Source organism: Primulina tabacum, chromosome 10 (assembly GCF_025594145.1).
Source record: "Primulina tabacum isolate GXHZ01 chromosome 10, ASM2559414v2, whole genome shotgun sequence".
NCBI classification, from domain to species: Eukaryota; Viridiplantae; Streptophyta; class Magnoliopsida; order Lamiales; family Gesneriaceae; genus Primulina; species Primulina tabacum.
The window spans coordinates 20,765,315-20,783,175 of NC_134559.1; the positions used below are offsets into that span (position 1 = coordinate 20,765,315).

The following is a 17,861-nucleotide window of genomic DNA, read 5'->3' on the forward strand; positions in this document are numbered from 1 at the left end:
CACCTTGGGAAGTTGGGAAGAGGCTCTGATCGGTGGTTCAAGCCCCAATGGCCATTAGTGTGGGGACCCGGACGCTAATCAAGTTCATAATCATCGTTGGGACCAATTAATCAATTATAATAAACATGGTCTAATTTTTTTTTTTAAATGCGGAACATAATGGAAATCATACTAGTATACATATCAGTATAACATGAGGTACAAGTCCTGTACAGCATACATTCAATACAGACGAAAGTTCAACAACTAGCTATCAAGTGTTCAAACCCTATCTACAGCAACGTCAAAGTCCGTGGTCTCCACTCTATTCATGATCTCTCGTCATCTCCTCGACCCTGATCCTGTCCCACCTGTTGTCATGCACACATACAAACACGACAACAGCCGGATAATTCCGGTGAGAATATAATCCCAGTATAAACAATGAACATGCAATCATATGATAAAATAAAAGCATGGACAGATAACAGCAATATGTATCAAAATCTGAAACATAATCAATATAAAACTGTCGACAATGCTCGTGACTCCACGACTCAGACTAGACTTAATCCTAGTCTAGGGATCCCGGTTTCCAGACGTTGGTATTCCTATATCGACCAACAGTAATAGAAGAAACTCTGATTCTATCCACGTCGATATAACCAAACATCCAGTGTCTTGACCTATCCGTCACAGACTGTGGCACTATCGCCAATACACTATCTTGTGACATCGTGCAATGTGCCCGTGGCGATCCCACCACTATCAGGCACTTCTGTCACAAGATCACTCGACTAATACCTACTTTCTATACATCCATAGAACAAGCATATCAAGTCAAAGCAATGAACATAATAATAAGAAGTATGTGATTTAGGGAAACTCAAGTATATCCTACTTGAGTCGATCTCCCAGTACCACATTGACTTATACCTTTCGTTCGTAGTCTCGATCTGAAGCAATATCAGTTCTGAACTCAAGACTGTCTCTGTAAATCTAAAACGACATATCAAGAATCATAATATCAACCTTCCATTCTCAATTCAATACTGAATCTGATTAATCTGAATTTAATTCAAATCATCGGCATAACGGCACAATCTCAATATCCCCGTAAATACCATATCAACAAATATCAATTACAAATCATAACTCATATCCGATACAATCTGTAATCAATCAATAATCTAAATATGTTCGGTTTTTAGTCCATATAATCAGAAATTCATAACAATTCCATAATCGATCTGTTCTTCGATCCGACTTCGATTATGCAATGTCTAGTATTCCCAGAACACATCATAATGAACAAATAATAATTCTTCCAATACATAAATTTCAAACCATATCAGAAAGTAATGAAACTTACGTTCTTGTGTAGTAGGTGACGAGAGGAGCACAGAACCGTGTTCGGATAGAAATTCTGATGGCCGAATCATGCACAAATAGATTTCTAAGATCACAAGGAATTTGAGCACTTCTCTGGAGCAGTTCTCTATTTTCTTTGCTGGAGAATGAATTGGAGATTGTGATATATGTATCAAGTTGTATGGTGGTGACAAGTGTCCCACTCAATCCAATATTGCACTTTAGCCCCTGAATTCTTCACTATTTGCAATTTGGTCCTCAAAACTCTTTTTAATTCCATTTCAATCCTAATTAATTACAAAAATCGTGGAATTTAATTCATCATTCCAAAATTCGTAAATTAAATAATCTCGGATTAAAATGATATAATCTCGGGCCTTACAATTCTCCCCCTCTGAGACATGATTTCGTCCTCGAAATCACAAGCAGTCATATCACAGGCAATCAAATCAGAAATAACAGAAACTGAAATCGTAAACTCACATCAGTGGAATAACTCTGGGAATTCCTGTCTCATATCTGATTCAGTCTCCCAAGTAGCTTCTTCAATTCCATTACGAGTCCATTGAACTTTCACAAGAGGAATAGTCTTCGTTCTGAGTTGCTTTTCTTTACGATCAATAATTTGTATCGGCTTTTCAACGTAACTCAGAGATTCATCAAGCTCGGCCTCGTCTGGCTGAATAATATGAGAATTATCGGGGAGATATTGCCGCAGCATAGATACATGAAAGACGTTATCTATCCCTGACAATGAAGGCGGTAATGCGAGTCGATAGGCACGATCTCCTATCTTCTCAAGAATATCATACAGACCAACGTATCGTGGAGACAACTTCCCTTTCTTGCCAAATCTGACAACTCCTCTGAAAGGTGAAATCTTCAAAAATACTCTGTCTCCTGCCTCAAATACCAACGGTCTGCGTCGAATGTTGGCATATTTGGCTTGTCTGTCCTGTGCTGCCTTCATTCTTTTCTGAATCAGTTTCACTTTCTCTGTCATATCTCTGATCATATCAGGTCCAATCTCAGGAACTTCAGAGATATCATCCCAATAAAGAGAGGATCGACACTTCTTTCCGTACAACGCTTCGAAAGGAGCCATCTCAATACTCGTCTGATAGTTGTTGTTGTACGAAAATTCACAAAGTGGCAATGCATATTGCCATCCAGTGCTAAAATCAAGCACTACAGCTCTCAGCATATCCTCCAATGTCTGGATCGTCCGCTCTGGCTGTCCGTCAGTCTGTGAATGATATGTGGTACTCAGATGCAATTTCGTACCTAGAGCCTGCTGTAAACTCTGCCAGAAGTGCGAAGTGAACCGAGGATCACGGTCTGATACAATCGACTTCGGCACTCCGTGCAATTTGACCACCTCTCTAACATAAATCTCAGCCATCTGGTCATACCTGTATGTCATCTGGTACGGAATAAAACATGCTGATTTGGTTAATCTATCAATCACGACCCAAATCGCATCACCACCTCAGGAGGATCTCGGTAACTGCGTCACAAAATCCATGAAAATGTGATCTCATTTCCATTCAGGAATCGATAAACTGTGCAGTAGACCTCCTGGTTTCTTTCTTTCAGCCTTTGCCTGTTGGCAATTCAGACATTTTGACACAAATTTAGTGACATCAGATTTCATTTGCTTCCACCAAAACTGTGTCTTCTAGTCATTATACATCTTTCTGCCACCAGGATGGATACTGAATCGACTGTTGTGCGCTTCAGTCAATATCTTCTGTTTCAACTCTGAAACATTCGGCACGACAAGACGATTACTCACATACAGTACATCCTCAGGTACCTGAAACTCTGATTGATGACCTGATCTGACCGTCTCAATCGATTTCTGAACTTTCTGATCAACTTTCTGAGCCACTTTAATCTTCAAAATCAGCTCTGGTTCAGCTTGAATAGCATATAATCTCAACGGTCTACAATCTGTCTCAAATACCAATCCAGACAAACAGCAGTCTTCAATCAAATTTGAAACACCTATTGTCGATAAGGATAAAGCATATACCTTTCGACTCAATGCATCAGCTGCTGCATTGGACTTCCCCGGATAGTATTTGATTTCACAATCAAAGTCTTTCAGTATATCCAGCCATCTTCGCTGTCTCATATTCAGTTCTGATTGTGAAAACAGATATTTCAAACTTTTGTGATCAGAATAAATTTCAAATTTCTCACCGTAGAGGTAGTGTCGCCATATCTTCAAAGCAAATACAATGGCTGCCAATTCAAGATCATGAATTGGGTAGCGAGTCTCGTGTGGCTTCAGCTGTCTCGAGGCATAAGCAATCACATGCCCTCGCTGCATCAACACACAACCCAAACCTCTGTGAGAAGCGTCACAATAAACAAAAAATCCACCAGTATCTGAGGGGATAGTCAGTATCGGTGCACTGGTCAATCTTTTCTTCAATTCCAGAAAACTGGACTCACAGTCTTCTGACCACACAAACGGAGCATTCTTCTGAGTTAACTGAGTAATCGGTTTGGCAATGCTCGAGAAAACTTTAATAAATCGACGGTAATATCCTGCCAAACCCATAAAACTGCGAATCTCTGGCACTGATGTCGGTCTCGGCCAAGAAATCACAGCATCAACCTTGCTGGGATCAACTGATATACCATCTCTGGATATGATATGACCCAAAAATACTACCTATCTCAACCAGAACTCACATTTTGACAGTTTAGCATACAATTTCTCAGTTCTCAGAATTTTCAACACAGTTCTCAAATGTTCTGCATGCTCAATCATATTCTTCGAATAAATCAAAATATCATCAATAAAAATAATCACGAAATCATCGAGATATTTCTGAAATACATAGTTCATCATACCCATAAACACAGCTGGAGCGTTGGTCAAACCAAACGGCATGACAATAAACTCATAGTGTCCATACCTGGTAGAATCCCTGACTCTCAGCTGATGATATCCAGATCTCAGATCGATCTTGGAATAAATAGAAGAACCCTGCAACTGGTCAAACAAATCATCTATACAGGGCAATGGATATTTATTCTTTACCGTTGCTTTGTTCAGTTGCCGGTAATCAATGCAGAGTCTCATTGAACCGTCTTTCTTCCTCACAAACAACACGGGAGCACCCCAAGGAGATACACTCGGCCGGATGTATCCCTTGGCCAATAAATCCTCCAACTGATCCTTCAACTCTTTCAGTTCAATCGGTTCCATTCTGTACGGAGCTCTAGAAATCGGAACTGTACCTGGCATCAACTCAATGCTGAAGTCTATCTCTCGAATCGGAGGCAATCCAGGAATCTCGTCTAGGAAGACATCAACAAGCTCACATACCACTGGAAAGTCCGTCAATGATGGACTCGACTTCAGTAAATCAACTGAATATACAAGGAATCCTTCCGCTCCTTTCTACAATAAGCGAGTCATAGATAATACGGATATCAAAGGAATTTTGGCTCGAGAACCCTTACCGTAAAATTTCCACTCCTCAGTCATCTCAGGTCTGAATCTCACAATCTTATGGAAACAATCGACAGCTTGGTTAACATATCGATATCGATAATACAGTCAAAATCAGACAACCCAAGCACAATACAGTCTAACTAACTCAATCTCATGTCCATCATACTGTAGCATAAAATGTTTCACAGACTTCACTGATATCAAACCTGTCCCCAACGGAGAAGAGACAGACACTACAGCAGATAATGACTCAATAGGCAATGAATGCATCAAGGCAAATTGCTCAGATATAAATGTATGCGATGCACCATTATCTATCAATACATATGCAGGATAACCAGAAATAAAACAGTTACATGCAACAACATCGTCAGGTGCCTCCTGAGCCTGCTCCTCTGTCAAAGCAAATACTCTGGCCTGCTGTCTAGGAGGCTGGCTCACTGTCTGGCTATCTCCTGGCCTCTGCTGTGACTGAGATGGTGCTGGCTGGAACGAATGAACAGCGGCTGATCGTCTGTCAGTCTGTGCCGCTGATCCAGATGATTCGGCACCATGTGATCTCTGAGAATCTCTCTGTGGGCAGACTCTAGCAAAATGTCCCTGCTGTCTGCAGATACGGCAACTGCCAAACACTCATCGGCACTGCTCTGTGGAATGCTTCCCTCCACAAGTGCTGCAATAAGGTCCTGTATAACTCTGGCCCTGACCGGTCTGTCTCGAGCCGCTAGAACTGGATGAACTGCTTCCAGATCTTTTTAATTGCTTCCCTCTAGCTTTCAGGAGGTCTTTCTTTCCCCCACTGCTGCTGCCACTCTCAAACCGGGGAGGTGGTTGCTGTGGTCTCGGTGCTGGAGGTACAAACGAAGCTCCTCTCTGTCTCATCAGACCTGCTTCGGCTCCCTTGGCTCTGTTCAAAGCATCAGTAAAATTATTCGATCTCCCGATATTCACCAAGGTAAAGATTTCCGGATTCAGGCCATTAATGAATTGATCAGCAACAGCTTCGTCATTCTCGGCCACATGTGGAGCAAATCGTAGCAGTGTAGAGAACTTGGCCACATATTCCTCGATGTTCAGCTGACCCTGTCTCAAATTCGCAAATTCTGCTCCCTTATCCTTCCTGTAGGACACTGGAAAAAACCTCTGATAAAATTCAATTCTAAAGACATTCCAAGTGATAACTGTACCTCGATGCTCCAATGCCCGCTTTGTTGTAATCCACCAGTTCTTTGCCACATCATGCAACTGGTGCCCTATCAGTTTCACTCTCCGCTCATCAGTGTAATCCAAGGACTCAAACAGCATCTCAATGTCATCCAGCCAACTCTCACAATCCACTGCTGTCTCAGTACCCTTCAGTGTCGGTGGATGGAATGACTGAAATCTTTTCAACAATGTCTCCATCGTTGTTGTTGTTACATCCATTGGAGGATTCGAAGTGCTACCCTGTTCCGGTATTCTTCGAGGAGGCATATCTGATTATCAAAAGGGTTAGCAACCAAATTCCATAAATCTGTTTCAGTCCTCCTCCGGATCATCTTACTACTGATCAAGAATCGGTTCTGATTCATTCTCAATAACACATGTTTTCAAATCAAATCAGATAAACAGATAAACATGCGTTATAAAGCAGTAGAACATGCTAGCAATCAAAAGCAGGAAAGAAAACTCAATCTACCCAGCTCACTAGCTCCTATCTCAATCTAAAGGATCTATCGCTCTGATACCACCTGTTGTGGGGACCCGGACGCTAATCAAGTTCATAATCGTCGTTGGGACCATTTAATCAATTATAATAAACAGGGTCTAAATTTTTTTTTTTTTAAATGCGGAACGTAATGGAAATCATACTAGTATACATATCAGTATAACATGAGGTACAAGTCCTGTACAGCATACATTCTATACAGACGAAAGTTCAACAACTAGCTATCAAGTGTTCAAACCCTATCTACAGCAACGTCAAAGTCCGTGGTTTCCATTCTATTCATGATCTCTCGTCATCTCCTCGACCCTGATCATGTCCCACCTGTTGTCATGCACACATACAAACATGACAACAGCCGGATAATTCCGGTGAGAATATAATCCCAGTATAAATCAACGAACATGCAATAATATGATAAACATAAAAGCATGGACAGATAACAACAATATGTATCAAAATCTGAAACATAATCAATATAAAACTGTTGACAATGCTCGTGACTCCACGACTCAGACTAGACTCAATTCTAGTCTAGGGATCCCGGTTTCCAGACGTTGGTATTCCTATATCAACCAACAGTAATAGAAGAAACTCCGATTCTATCCACGTCGATATAACCAAACATCCAGTGTCTTGACCTATCCGTCACAGACTGTGGCACTATCGCCAATACACTATCTTGTGACATCGTGCAATGTGCCCGTGGCGATCTCACCACTATCAGGCACTTCTGTCACAAGATCACTCGATTAATACCTACTTTCTATACATCCATAGAACAATCATATCAAGTCAAAGCAATGAACATAATAATAAGAAGTATGTGATTTAGGGAAACTCAAGTATATCCTACTTGAGTCGATCTCCCAGTACCACATTGACTTGTACCTTTCGTTCGTAGTCTCGGTCTGAAGCAATATCAGTTCTGAACTCAAGACTGTCTCTGTAAATCTAAAACGACATATTGAGAATCATAATATCAACCTTCCATTCTCAATTCAATACTGAATCTGATTAATCTGAATTTAATTCAAATCATCGGTATAACGGCACAATCTCAATATCCCCGTAAATACCATATCAACAAATATCAATTACAAATCATAACCCATATCCGATACAATCTGTAATCAATCAATAATCTAAATCTGTCCGGTTTTCAGTCCATATAATCAGAAATTCATAACAATTCCATAATCAATCTGTTCTTCGATCCGACTTCGATTATGCAATGTCTAGTATTCCCAGAACACATCATAATGATCAAATAATAATTCTCCCAATACATAAATTTTAAACCATATCAGAAAGTAATGAAACTTACGTTCTTGTGTAGTAGGTGACGAGAGGAGCACAGAACCGTGTTCGGATAGAAATTCTGATGGCCGAATCATGCACAAATAGATTTCTAAGATCACAAGGAATTTGAGCACTTCTCTGGAGTTGTTCTCGATTTTCTTTGCTGGAGAATGAATTGGAGATTGTGATATATGTATCAAGTTGTATGGTGGTGACAAGTGTCAACTCAATCCAATATTGCACTTTAGCCCCTGAAATCTTCACTATTTGCAATTTGGTCCTCAAAACTCTTTTTAATTCCATTTCAATCCTAATTAATTACAAAAATCGTGGAATTTAATTCATCATTCCAAAATTCGTAAATTAAATAATCTCGGATTAAAATGATATAATCTCGGGCCTTACAATTAGTCTCGCAAACGACGCAAGGAAGCGCAACAGCTGCTGCTGGAATTTTCTTGACAGCAACTTTGTACTTCGGTTCAGAGGCTCGTTTGAGTTCTTTGTTGGCTTTTAGGCTATGGCCTTTGACTAGACAGTACCTCATCAAGTTAAGAAGGTCATGTTTTTGACCGTTTGTGATTCGGTTAAGTTTAGTGGGCGTACGAGAATTTACAATGCAATGTGCCAAAGTGACTCTCGAAAGAGCGTTTCTTGTTTTTGGTCTCCATTCAACGCATTTCGACTTGTACAAATTTAGGAGATTTATTTCATCATTTTAGGTGTATTTTAATCATGACTAAATGATGGTACGATGTTGGTTCAAGTTGGTACGGAGTCATGGTTAGAAATTTAGTTGTTGGTCTAGTTGGCCCCTTTTTTGGGTCCAATGACTAAGTTATTTTCAAGCAAAAAATCATTTGCATATTTTTCATGTAAGAATTAGGTCGCAGCGAGCCTAGGAACGATCCAATCCATTCGGTAAAATAATACAGGACATTTAATTTTATTACGTGCATAAAAATATAGAAGTTTATTTTTGAAATATATGCGATATTGCTTGTGGCCACTTCACACTCATGAGATTGCAGCTTATCATGGGATTATTACTTCATCCGGTGGTCACTGACCGGTTCATGTTCATGTATTGGTACGAATTTCCAGTCCAAGGGCTGTGATGGTCTCTACCGCTCAGTATACTGTGGTTTAGTCTGATCAGACGATTCAGTTCATGTTATGGGCCACTTGTGTAGAACATATTCTCAACAGAAAATTATGATATGCTATTTTATGACAGGGCTCTATCGAGCAAACTTTTCACTTACGATTTTTTCATATATGCACGTATTTATAATTACTCATGACAAGATATTTTCACGTTACGCTTTACGATATGAAATCGTTACACGGCATGAAATTTTATGATATATTTACTTGTTATCTACGATATATGCATGTTGAGTCTTTAGACTCACTAGACTTGATTGTTGTAGGTACTGATGAGGTCGGGGCCGAGGGCGGGGACCAGCGAACCATCTTGGGTCGCAGTAGTAGGAACCCGAGGACCTCATTTATTAGTTTATTTATTATTTTATGCAAACTCATTTTATCACGATGAATTATTTTAAGTTGTTGTTTTGAATACATTTTTACTTCCCCTGCTACTTTGAACATTTAAACTTTTATCAGTTTATTTTATGAATGAGGCATTTTATTTATTTAAAAGAAAATTTTAAATTATTCCGCAAATTTTCAAATACGAATTTCGGGCCTCTACAGCTTGTATCAGAGCCTATGTTTTTGTAAAAGGTTGTACTACTATTGACCTCGAGATGCTCACAAAGTCACGTCTTCGATCTGTAAATTTTACGTTTACGCATTTCTTTTAAAGCATGAAATAATTTAACAGCATGTTTTCATGAAATATTTTACGTTCAGATTTTGATTACGCAATATTTATTTAAATTTAAAGAAATAATAGAGATTATGCATGTTAGTTACGTATGGGTTATGTATGGAACAGTATGCCTCCTAGACGCATTCCTGAGCGCATGAGAGATGATGAGCATCGTCATGAGGACGGTGAGGATCATCGGCAGGAGAGAGATTTACCACCTGCACCTCCACCGGACATGAATGCCCAGATGTTAGCTGGGATGACTTAGTTCTTCGCACAGTTCGCGGGGAACAATGCTGTGGCAACCAGGCCGGCAGGGCCTGAGGCTACCTATGAGCGGTTCATGAAGATGAGACCGAAGGAGTTTTCAGGGACTTCAGATCCTATGATTGTCGAGGGCTGGATTAAGTCCCTCGAGGTTATCTTCGAGTTCATGGAGCTTAGAGACGAGGATAGGGTCCGTTGTGCGACCTATCTATTTGGAGTAGATGCCCGCTTATGGTGGGAAGGAGCATCCGTAGCCCTGAACTTGGCTACTCTGAGCTGGACGCACTTCCCCGAGGTATTCTACTCGAAATATTTTATTGACGAGGTGCATGCCAGGTTGACCAGGGAGTTCATGACCCTGAGGCAGGGAGACTCGACTGTTACGGTGTAACGCCCAAGATTTTAGTTTAATACTTTTGAGCTTACCATGTATTATGAATAAGTGAATGGAAGAACAGACAAGGAGAAGCGACGTTGCAAAGTATATTGTTGGGGCAGCAGAGACAGTGCACCCGCGGTTCAAAAGACAGTGCACCCGCGGTCGTTTATCATAAAAGGTTGAAGGTTTATAGTAGGCGTACCGCACCCGCGCCAGAAAAACCACCGCACCTACGGTAAATGAACAGAGACCAGACCGCACCCGCGGTAGAAAAGATAGCGCACCCGCAGTCGTCGTTTCTGAAATTTTGAGTGTGGATCAGTGAGCTTAGCGCACCCGCGGTCAAAGAATGTGCGCACCCGCGGTGCGACGTGCTGAATGAAAAGCAAGACAATTGCCCTTAGTCATGCATATATAATGTGTTGTCTTCATTCCAGCATGCTATGAACGAGAGAGAAACAAGAAAGCTTCAGAATTTCTTCAAGTTACACCCTAGCTTAGATTGTTGGGTTTGAACGATCCGGCCAACCGATTTTCCATCCGAGCTTAGATTCTTGCATCAAAGGCTACAAGAGGATGTAAGTTTGTTTAAGTTTCAGTATGATTCAGATTTTATGTATGGAAGGAATTATGATTTGAACTCTAAAATATGTTATTGAGATTTCGAGATACGTATCTTCGCAACCGGATCGAAGAACGGACATCGTATGATATTGTTATTACTCTCCAGCATGTTTTGAGTTGAGTTATGAAGATTTTGAGATTATGGAACATAATTTTGATGGTTATGAGTTATTGTTATTGATTATTGATGTTTGAGTTAATCGGTATCACGAGATTACGTTGTTATGCCGTCGAAATATACCGAGATTGAATATTGATCCGTAGGTGTATTCCTTTGGGTTGGAGATTGATATGGTACATGTCATAAATATCATTTCAGATTGTATTGACAGAGTTGATATCAAGATTTCAAGACTTCGACTTGTTCAAACCGAGACTTCGACAAGAAATGTATAATTCAATGTTTGATTGGGGAGATATAACTCGAATCAGATCCGGTTTGAGTTTCCCACAAATCACATACTAGATTTCTATACTTTGTTATGTTGTGCTTTATATTGAATTATATGCAAGCATTGAGATAGGAGTGTCATTGGCAGATATGCCAAGTTTCTAGATGTTCGGTGGTATCGTGGCATAGGAGAAAATCGACTCCTATTGTAGATATTCGATACAGATAGGATCGAAGTCTAGGAATAAGACGTACCGCCACCCCGATTGGGAGAGTAGGTGGGAGACTTGTTACGTCTTATTCACACCGGGATCCCTAGAGTTAGATACGAGTCGAGTCCAAGATATGAATTGATTTATGTTACTTGTCTTATATTGTTTATGTTTCATAGACTATGGGACATGTTGTTATTGATTTTATTCATGATAGTATGATTCATGATTTATATTATGTATATGCATGTATACATGTTTTATACTGGGATTTGTTCTCACCGGAGTATCCGGCTGTTGTTGTGTCTGTATGTGTGCATGACGACAGGGGAGACAGGATCAGGGTCGAGACAAAGATGAGAGATCGAGATAGCGTGGTGATTTCGGGCGTAGAAGATTACTAGTGATTTTACATATGATCTGTAGTTTGTATTGAACACTAGTTTGTATAATGATGTAAGGAAACAAGACATGTACTTGCTTTTATTGAAATAAAATAAAGATGTTGCTTGTATATGATTTATATACAATTGTTTTGATATTAAAAGCAAAATTTTGACCCACATTTTCTAGCAAAGATCCAATTAATCCCAAAGAAAATTGAGTTAGAGCCCGGGTCCCCACATACGGAGTTCATCCGTAAGTTTGAGAGGGGTTGCCATTTTGTGCCCCTGATTTCCAACGATGCTGGAGCAAAGCTGAGACACTTTCTGGATGGTCTACGGCCGATCTTGCGCCGTGACGTTAGGGTGGCTGGCCCTACTACGTATGATGTCGCCGTCTCCAGAGCTCTAGTTGCAGAGCAGGATCTGATTGACATTGAGAGAGATAGCCAGGGCAAGCGACCAGTCCAAGTACCGCACCGCCCTCCTCCTCAGCAACAGCCCCAGAGTAAGAGGCCTCTCCATGGCCCACCCAGAAACAGAGGACAGCAGCAGCAGCGGGGACGCGCAGTCCCAAGGACTTTTGAGCACCCAGTCTGTCCTAGGTGCACACGCCGCCATGCTGGAGCGTGTTTGTATGGTTAAGGGAAGTGTTACAAGTGTGGTAGTTCAGACCACTTGCTGCAGCAATGCCCACAGGGGAGTCTGCCTACCCAAGGAAGAGTCTTTGCTCTCCATGTAGCGGAGATGAACCCGGAGACCATGCTCATGACAGGTATCTTAAAGCTTTAAGTTAATATTTGAAATTCAATGTTTTGGGATTAAGATTTTGAACTTAGAATTGTGATAGGATTGCATGCTCTAATCAGTGATACTTTCGGGAATTAAGTTAGAAGAACTTTGACCTTCGCATGTCTATAAGTTTAGTTCTTTTAACTATTGGGTTCAGCTTAATGTCCCAATCTTTCAGGGAGAATTTTTATAGCTGGTTCACCTACGAAAGCCTTGATAGATTCAGGGGCTACTCATTCGTTCAATTCGGAGACCTTTACTTATTTCCTCAAGGTCAAGACCATTGGGCTAGATATAGCCTATTCAGTAGTACTGCCTTCTGATGAGGAAATGGCAGCTACTAATGTGATCCGAGACATAGACCTCAAGCTTCATGTCAATCTTGTTTATGCGGATCTTATCGTTTTGCCGATGCCAGAGTTTGATGTCATTCTGGGTATGGACTGGCTATTAAGGAGCAGGGTTTTGATCGACTTTCAGCGGAGATCTGTTCTAGTCCGACCGCCTGGGATGGAGCAGTTCTTATTCGAACCAGACATGTACTTTCATTTACCGCGTTTGATATCTTGTGTCCAGACTAGGAAGCTCATGCATAGAGGGTGTTGTGCCTTTTTGACAACTTTTATATCCGTTCCCGAGGCACCCAGTCAGTCAGCCTCCGATGTCCCAATTGTTAGGGATTCTCTAGACATTTCCCTGACGACGTCTCTGGTATGCCACCCAAGCGAGATGTGGAGTTTTCTATTGAGCTTATGCCAGGTACGGCTTCGATCTCAAAAGCACCGTACCGATTAGCACCGACAGAGATGGCAGAACTTAAGAAGCAGATTCAGGAAATTCTTGACAAGGAGTTCATTCGCCCGAGTTTTTCACCATGGGGCGCGCCAGTCTTGTTTGTGAAGAAGAAGGATGGTTCTGTTAGGCTCTGCATTGATTACCGGGAGTTGAACAGGGTTACGATGAAGAACAAATACCCACTTCCGCGGATTGAAGATTTATTTGATCAGTTACAGGGAGCTTCAGTATTATCTAAGATTGATCTACGTTCCGGTTATCACCAGTTGAGGGTGAAAGACGCCGATGTTCTCAAGATTGCTTTTAGGACTCGTTATGGCCACTTCGAGTTTCATGTGATGCCGTTCGGTTTGACAAATGCACCAGCGATCTTCATGGATCTCATGAATCGCGTATTTCAGCCGTATCTTGATCAGTTTGTGATAGTATTCATAGACGACATTCTCGTCTACTCAAAGAATCAAGAGGATCACACCAGACATCTGACCACAGTTTTGCAGACCCTACAGAAGCATAAGTTATTCGCGAAGTTCAGTAAATGCGAATTTTGGTTAGAGAAGGTGGTGTTCTTAGGCCACATCATTTCTAGCAGCGGTATTGAGGTAGACCCAGCGAAAGTTGCAGCAGTCAGAGATTGGGTTGTGCCGCAGAATGCATCAGAGATCCGTAGTTTTCTTGGGCTAGCAGGATATTATCGGAAGTTTATTCAGGGATTCTCCTCTATCGCAGTTCCACTCACATCGTTGACAAAGAAGAATGTTAAATTTGTGTGGAGCGATGAGTGTCAGAAGAGCTTCGATACTTTGAAGCAAGCTCTTATCTCAGCGCCAGTTTTGGCCATGCCGTCAGGGCCCGGAGACTTTGTTTTGTATACCGATGCTTCGAAGCTCGGCTTAGGCGCAGTGTTGATGCAGCATGGGAAGGTGATAGCATATGCCTCTCGACAGTTGAAAATCCATGAGAAGAACTACCCTACCCACGATCTAGAGCTGGCCGCCGTAGTTTTTGCCTTGAAGATTTGGAGGCATTATTTGTACGGAGAGAAGTGCCAGATCTTTACCAACCATAAGAGCCTCAAGTACTTCTTTACGCAAAAAGAGCTGAATATGCGTCAGAGGCGTTGGTTGGAGCTAGTGAAGGACTATGACTGTGACATTAGCTATATCCCGGGCAAAGCTAATGTAGTTGCGGGATGCATTGAGCAGGAAAGTCGCAGTGATGGCTCATCTAGCGATTTCGAGGCCTCTTCAGTCTGAGATACAGAGGTTCGATCTAGAAACTTATCCTCGAGGTAGAGTCCCCCGTCTATCTACTTTGACGATTCAGTCTTCCCTTCTAGACCGTATTCGCAGTGGTCAGTCAGCAGATGAGCAGTTGGCAAAGTGGAAGCAGAGAGATGAGGCCAAGGGCAGTGTCTTGTATACAGTTAGCGACGGTATTGTGAGATACCGAGAAAGAATGTGGGTTCCTAGCGGTGATTCTATTCGAGATTATATTCTATCCGAGGGCCACATGTCACCGTACTCTATTCATCCTGGGAGTATAAAGATGTACAAAGATCTGCAGTTATTGTATTGGTGGCCAGGAATGAAGAAGGATATCAGACGTTTTGTATCCGAGTGTCTGACATGCCAGCTAGTGAAAGCAGAGCATCAGAGACCAGCATGCTTGCTCAAGCCTCTCCCTATTCCCGAGTAGAAGTGGGAGAATGTCACCATGGACTTCGTGGTCGGTTTGCCGAAGTCAGTCAGAGATCAAATGCTATCTGGGTGATTGTTGATTGTCTTACCAAATCAGCGCACTTCTTGCCTATTAAGACGACTTTCACCATGATTCAGTATGCAGAGTTGTATATCCGGGAGATAGTCCGATTTCATGGTATTCCCGTCTCTATAGTGTCTGACCGAGATCCTAGATTCACTTCTGCATTTTGGAAGAGTCTGCATTCAGCAGTGGGTACGAAGTTGTTGTTTAGCACAGCTTTCTACCCTCAGACAGATGCTCAGTCAGAGAGAATTATCCAGATTTTGGAGGATCTTCTCCGTGCTTGTGTCATCGATTTCTCAGGGAGTTGGGAGTCGAACTTGCCATTGGTAGAGTTCACCTATAACAACAGTTTTCAGTCGTCTATAGGTATGGCTCCGTATGAAGCACTGTATGATCGTAAGTGCAGATCGCCGGTTCATTGGGATGAAGTAGGGGAGAGATCAGAATTGGGTCCGGAGATCATTCAGCAGGCTGCCGATGTAGTAGTCAAGATCCGTGATAGGATGAGGACTGCTCAGAGTCGACAGAAGAGTTATGCGGATCAGAGGAGGAGAGATCTAGAGTTTGCCGTCGGTGACCATGTTTTTGTGAAGGTAGCACCTATGAAAGGTGTCATGCGGTTCGGGAAGAAAGGAAAGCTCAGTCCGAGATTCATCAGACCATTTGAGATCTTTGACAGGGTTGGGACGCTAGCTTATCGTGTTGCTCTTCCGACGGATCTGGCCGGAGTACACAATGTGTTCCACGTCTCTATGCTGAGGAAGTATATGGCGAATCCTTCGCATGTCTTGAATTTCGAGCCGTTGCATCTCACTCCGAACCTGTCTTATGAAGAGAGACCAGTGCAAATCTTAGACAGACAGGAGAAGAAGATTTGGAACAAGCTGGTTAAGCGAGTGAAAGTCAAATGGCTTAATCATTCAGAGGAGGAAGCTACGTGGGAGTCTGAGCCAGAGATGAGGAGTCGAAATCCCGAGTTATTCGGTAAGTTTTAATTTCGAGGACGAAATTTCTTTTAAGGGGGGAGAGTTGTAGAACCCGTTAAACCAGACTACGTATAAGCCATGCATAATTTCTAGTATTTAAATTAAAAATGATTTCTTTATTTTAGGCGTTTTAAAGTTATTTAGTCTTGATTATTTATTTTAAATCGCATGAGTATAGTTTTATCTTTTCAGTTAAATAAGCGAGGCCGGACTGGAGTTGGAGTAATGAGATAAATTTTAATATTAAGAAAATATTCCTAGAATTTATTTAAGATAAATAATAAGTTAATTAATGTAAAAGAATGTTTAAAGGATTTATTTAAGTAATTTGAGATAAGTAGTAAATAAATTCCTTTAGGTTCAATAATTAATTTATTAATTCACTAAAATATTTAATGGATATATAAAACTCTAAAGATTTAAAATACATTATTTAAGCAATATTTTTCCCTCCCATTATCATATAAAATTCGGCCACCCCCTTAAAGAATTAACTTTGATTTGTCAACTCTCCATTTTTGATATCTTTTCTTATCCCTTCATGGTAGAATAATTCCTTCAACTTTAAATCCTCAATAATTATTAATTAAGCAATTTTCCTACCCATTTTATCAAGCAAGATTTCGGTCACCTCATTAAAAGATTTGAATTAAATTTGACAACTCACAAACTTTGATTCCTTTCCTTATCCCTATTCTTGGTAGATAATCCATCACCTTTTAATCATCAATAATTAATAATTAAGCAATTTTTCTACCTTAATTGAATGATAAAAATCGGCCAACCTCATTTTTAAATCAAATCAAATCAATCATTTCCCTTTATCTCTCAACTCAAGGATAGAAAAGTTTCTACCTTGCCATTCTATCTCCCAAATACTTTGCAACTTCCCCATTTCATTCCTAGCCTTCTCTCCTCTCCATATTTTCGAAATTTCAGAGAAGAATAAGCAGAAAAATCGTGAGAAAGCAAGGGAGAAACAAGAGAGAAAAACAAGTAAGAAAAGAGGACTCCGTCTCCGCCGCGCCGCATCGTCGTATTGATTTGTTTTCGTTTCAAACAAATCCAAGGCATGTGTATATTTTCCCCCTCTCTTCAATCAAGTCATAATATGATTTTTAAACATCACATGGTCATGATTTTATAGCCAAAAACAGAAATTCATGACAGCTTTTTTGAAAATATGTACAGGATTTTTTTGGCTCCCACATGCACTTCACGGTTTGGCTTGTTTTTGATGATTTCAGGGTGTGGCTCGATCCTAGGATCCCGCGGCTGCATCTAGACATATACTAGGGCATGTTAGGGTCATGCAAGTCCATTGGTTCCAGCCCCTTCACGCTGGAGAAGGAGATTTGACAGCAACTCTCCTAATGACAAATTATGAGTTTCGAAATTCTTGTTTTCGGCTTGTACAAGGAGGTTCGAATCTTGGTTTGCTTTTGGGCTTGTAACCATGGTTGGAACCCTTCCTTGACATGTTTAGGACATGACCAAGATGCCCTTTCATGGCTTGGTTCACGTTCCCAACAGTTTTTAAAATAAAACAAGAACGGCCCCTTCGGTTTTTAAAATTCTTGTTATGGTCGAGTGTGTGAA

At 41.0% G+C, this 17,861-nt stretch overlaps 1 long non-coding RNA gene across 1 annotated transcript; it reads right to left on the minus strand.

The window, feature by feature from the left end:
* Nucleotides 1–216: 216 nt before the first annotated feature.
* LOC142504760 (uncharacterized) lies at nt 217–7,980 on the minus strand. The gene is made up of 3 exons (XR_012804341.1): nt 7,855–7,980; nt 1,352–1,637; nt 217–350 (listed from the first exon to the last, which is right to left on the minus strand). It is a non-coding gene; the product is annotated as an uncharacterized LOC142504760 (long non-coding RNA).
* Between the last annotated feature and the right edge of the window lie 9,881 nt (nt 7,981–17,861).